The sequence below is a fragment of the Egretta garzetta genome, unplaced genomic scaffold, assembly GCF_000687185.1.
Source record: "Egretta garzetta isolate BGI_Z169 unplaced genomic scaffold, ASM68718v1 scaffold39, whole genome shotgun sequence".
NCBI classification, from domain to species: Eukaryota; Metazoa; Chordata; class Aves; order Pelecaniformes; family Ardeidae; genus Egretta; species Egretta garzetta.
Genome location: NW_009260945.1, coordinates 1349816 through 1355383, shown reverse-complemented (window position 1 = coordinate 1355383; position 5568 = coordinate 1349816).

Here is a 5568-nt window from a genome sequence, read left to right as displayed (position 1 = left end):
CTGCTGGTTTTTATGGGAATCTCCCTATAAAGTGCAGAACTAAGCCGGGAGGTCAGAGGCTGTGAAGAAGGTAGGCGCTCTCTTATCCCCTTCTCTCTGTATTTTCAATGGTATTTTTTAAACAAAAGTACTTCATGCAAAAAAAGTTTCCTCTTCATCATATTAGCAGCAGAATCTGAAAATCCTTCAGTAAGGCCACCCAAGCTCAGGGTTTTGAGCAAAGCAAAACATATGCTTAGAAAAGGCTGTGCGCAGACTGCAAATGGATCACACAAAAACCCCGTCGGACTTCCAGGCTGCATGACAAGTCCAGCAAAACAGTAGCTGTTATCTACGGAGCTGGGGCAGCACAAGATAGCAGCTGCGAGTACTGGGGCGGGAATGGTTTTCTTCATGTCAAAGTCTGTTTTTTATGTGCGCCTTTATTTCTCCTCTGAATGTGGTGAAGTTGGAACTAATAAAACATAATGGCTAGTTTAATTAAAACAATTTAGTGGAGACTCCTAGATGCCTTCTGATAGAAAAGATACAATTTAAACAAAACATAAGAAACTGGTCATTACTATCCCAGCTTAAATTTAGAAGAGTCTGTGGATATTCAGTGGATCTAGGCTCAGCCAGTACACACTGGAAATTTCCATTCCAAGCCTTTATTAATTATGTTTATACAATTTACTTTCATTATCCATATTTTTGACATCAGATTCTTTCGCTTATTTGTACTGTGTATTTTTATTGTGGATTGTTGGCACAGTAATTCCATCTATTATCCGAGTCTATAATTTTGGCTTGAATTAGTGTTTTATATACTGTATTTTAATGGCAAAACTTAATCACAAATCCACGGTAGACAGAACTGGCACTCTCAGCCTGCTTCTATCTTCAGCTCTGTACTTTACATTAAGGCCAGCCAGCCAAATGCTCGGTGGCACACGATTGTAGCTTGTGTGCGAGGCTGCGGTGGGATCGAGAGACCTGGTTATTAGCCCCTGATGCTGGCCTGTGGGTCTAGGATCTGCCAAACCCAACAGGGAGGAGACCAACCTAAGCAATGGTCGGTGAGGAGGCAGGGCTGCAGCATCCTCTGGCTGTACCTACCCTGCTCCCGAGAGACAAGGGGGGAATAGGAGTGCTGGAGTTTGCTGTATTGGCTCTGTGCTGGCTGGAGACTCCTCTGCACAGCAGAATGACAAAGAGAAGAGGGGGGGGGGAAAAGAAATGGGCCTTTTTTTTCTTGGGGTGAATAGACACCCAATCCCATACAAAATTGATTTTCCTCCCATTTTGGTTTTGTGCCACTGGCTTCCACAGAGTTACTGCTGATTCACCTTGGCATAAAGGATTAGGCCTATGATGTATTAAACTTCAGAGTTGGAAGCACTTGTAAATCACACTTCTGATGTCTCCCATTTATCCGCAGAAGAGTTACTGATGTGCAGCAGCAGTACAGGCGGCCCTGCTTGACCCGACCCTTTGCCACATTGGTTTAGACTGGGAAAGAAACTCTGCTGTAGGCACTCACCCTTTGACCTCTCAGATGAGCCTTAATTCCTTCCGACTTCTTAACTTGCAATGATTAAGTTATTTCACATATTTTTGACTAAATCCTCTTTGCAAACATAACTATTTTGGCAAAACCATTCAGATTTTCCTCGTAGCATTGGTCTAACGGAGTTCAGTACAACTATTTGAGTAAGGAAAGGAGCTCTGGAAGCTTTGTACTCCCTAAAGTATTTGAATAAGCAATGTATTCTGGCTGAAATAATGTGCAGCAACCTGCTTAAGATGATGTATTTGCAATTAACCCCAATTTGATAGCTTCTGATGCAAAGCATCCTCTTTTTAACAGTGCTCTGTATAGTTACTTTATGATAGCAAAATATTGTTTTCTTGTGGAAGCATAGTTGTTTGCATATTGGAAATGAACTGCCTGTTCCTGATAACCCACCACCTCTCAGAATCCTACCAAAATAGTAAAAAATAACTTTGTCTGGATGATTGCTTTGGCTGTGTGCAGAATCCTCCCCGGAGCTTGCTGCTGCTGTATCAATGTATCAGATGAATCGATGCTGTCGGTGCAATAATTTTAGGCAGAAGACAAAACCACTTCAAAGAATATAATGACTTGAGAGTTTGTCAATAAGATGTCTTAATGTTTTTGACAACACCCATTTTGTTGACACAGTGGGTGAGGAAGCCTGACATCATTTATTGTGTCAAGTGAACAGATTTAGCTGCTGGTGAACCACATGGTAAATTACACTTTTCCCCCTTCCTGTTTGTTTGAGCTATCAATCCTGTTTTCCTTTTGGAAACTGATGATTACTTTTATTTCCCCATCAACTAAAAGACAATTTCATTATTTCTCAGGAAAGAAAAGGAGTGTAATTTCTGAATCCCTCTGGAAGGAGTCTCTGAAGTGCCATTAATTCATATTTAGCAAACTAGTTGAATAAGATATCCCATTCCATTGCTAGAAGAAAAAGTGAGATAGCTTTATTTATAAGCATGGATCCTTTATAAGCTAAAATCTGCATGCATGGCAAGTTCCCAGCTAATTTAAAACATTTAAAGTTATGCAAAACCACTTAGAGTTGAAAAATATGTAAAGATATGTAAAGACAGTAAGTATCCTGTTCACTACTGTAATAACATAAGAATCAAGACCATGTTTTGACTTGGGATTTTATCTTTAGAGCTCTTTGCAGAGAGGCTTTTTTCTATACCTGTGTGTGGGTTTAGTTTCTTCTTCAAATGTTTTCCCTTCTTGTCTACTTAATCCTTATAAACTTTGATAGTCTTTCATAATGATTAATATTATTCATACAGGGAAGTCCATAAAGATTGTTGTTCATCGGTATATGTCTTCAAACTTTGAAGTCTCCTAATTGCGCGAAGATAGATACATTAAACAATTACCTAAATGCTCAAAAGAGAAAGAACAAAGGAAATAAGGAGTGATGTAATCCCCGAGGGAACCGTGCTCCTCTCTCCGGGAGGAAGCTGTTCTCTTAAAGTTGGCACAACTATTGGGATGCTCAGCTGTCACTTTCTTCTCACATTTATTCTGAATGAACACAATCCATCCATCAGTGCTTAAGGAGTTTTCTAACAGTACATTGACCTTGAATGCGGCACATTGATTTTCAGTAACGCATCGCAAATAGGGTCGTTACTGAGTCATCCAGCAGTGGATGTGATTGGGAACAGATTTCTGAAATTCCAATACTGTGCCACCTGCCTCTGATGATGGATCATTCTCCTGCTCCCCATCAATCCTCACCTCCCACTAAAAAATGTGACACCTGTATGAAATTTATCATTATATACAACACAAGGCAAAACCAAACTGTTACAGTGGGGGCTTTTCAGCAGCCTCCACTCCTCTTGTAAGGATGGTTTACAGTGGCATTTATTTAGAGAGGGGCTTCTTGTAAAAGGGCCAGGTGGGGATGGTGACAGCAATGTTAGCACTATAGGGAATTAACGCTGCAACTGGGACTGAGCAATAGATAAGAACAGTCTGGATCTTAAGCTGTTAGAGGTTAACACTAGATCAATTAGGGTGATTGTTCCGTAGATTGTAATGGACAAATATATGTATACAAAAAGGGCATTAGTGAAATTGGGGAGAAAGAACAAATAGAAATTAACTGATGTTAAAGTAAAAATCAAACTGGGAAAGATTTTGTGTTCTTCTAAAATGCCTGACAGTCTCGCTGAGGCTGGGAAAGGGATCTTTCAGAATGATTCTCTAAAAGTACAATTGAAAGAAAGACGCTTGCGTTTCTTCAGGAGTTTGGAAGGGTCAAGTAAATTAATGACTTTTCCCCCCATTATGCATATAAATGAAAGGGTAAGAACAAAGGCCTGGATCCTCAGCAGTTTTGAGGTCCCTGACGTCCACTGAGATCAAGAAGGATTTGGACACCCTTTAGATTTCAGGTTTATGACTTCTGAAGCAGTAAAAGAGGAATAATTCTTCCTTTTCTTGAAATTGGCATTTGTTGCGGGTACAGTGGTTCTGTAACTAAGCTGATGCATCAATGTTTGTTTTTTTCATTTAAAATGGTTAAGAATTAGCTATTGCACTGAGCAGGCTGGGAGAATAAATGACCTGGTGGCTTGTAAAGTGGCAAATTTTACATTCCTCCTTATTTCACTTGGTTGCAGCTAATGCTAAGAATCTTGAAAAGAACTCAATTAAGTAGCCTGTTAATTTATTCTCTCTCTGCCTGTGGGTAATTTTGCAATGATTTTATTAAAAGTATGTATAGTGTGTACTCCACAAGCAGAATAGACCTGATAGCAGAATAGGAAATAACCATCTGAAAATGAAATCGAGTTAATATTTCCTTACTAGGTATTACTACTCCTCTCTAATGTCTAATTCCTAGTTAAATCAAGAGGGCCTTACTGGCCAAAGTACATTACAGTCAGGCCATTATGGACCACTACGGAAAGAGTTAGTATCTATTCTGCAACAGCTTTATAGCTAAACATGTCTTGCTCCTCTTTAATGCCAGCTTCAGCCTATCTGTGGGTCACTGCAGTGGCACTGGATGTTTGAGCAAGTTCTTTGCATCTTTTGGGCTTTACTTCAGACTCGGTCCAAGCTTCTTTGAGTGCATGGGGTCGGCTCATGGTGGTCACTCATCACTGGACAAAATAAGCCCTGAGCGTGCATCCAGAGTCTGCCCGTCAGCAAGTGTGGACCCTGGAGTACCGGTCTCAGATGCTGCTTGCAATACAAATGTCTTACCAGGAGTGATGTCCTATTTGATGCTGATGTTTCAGGAATGGACCCTAAAGATCAACATCATTTAAATGGGGATGATAAGAGAGGTCCTCCTTTTTCAAAGGACAGTAGCTTTTGGGGCAAATATGAACAAGATTTTTTTTGGCATTGCTACAAGTTCTGATAAGGTTGAAGGGCTATATGTATATCTAAAATCTTTATAAGATCGTCTTTGCTTCTTCCAGCTTCCTTATGTTGCCTTCTTCCCCCAGCTTTTTTCTGAAAAAAAAAAAAGTTAGTTATTTGGCAGAAAACTGCATACTCCAATCAAGTGTTAGGCAAGCCATCCAGCATCTTTAGGTATCATGTGGCATACAGCTCTAACGTAGGCATCTTCTAGAAACACTTCAGTCTCTAGGTAAACAGGTAAATTGACCTGTGCTCCTTGCTAAGTCTCTCAATAAGCCACAACGATTTTAAGCATTAGAGAAGACAAAATAAAGAGAAAATACAATCCTGCTGGTAGGGAGAGAAAAGAGGAGCCTGTTACTCAGCCTGCTTCCAGCTTGGTTATAAATGCCATGTATAGCCTTGGACATCTCACTTAGTCTCATTGTATCTTAGATTTCTCATTGCTGGCATCATAAAATGTGCTATTGTCAAATAGGTCGATTGAGGTTTAACACTGAGCAGTGAATCAAAGATAAAGCACATCAGGGAAAGCAGACATCATCTAAGCGGAGCCCAAGACACAGAAATCTGATCTGGATTTTAGAAACTATTCGGAGAGAAGAGGGAAGGTTTGGAAGTGGGGTTTCAGCTCTGGGTTT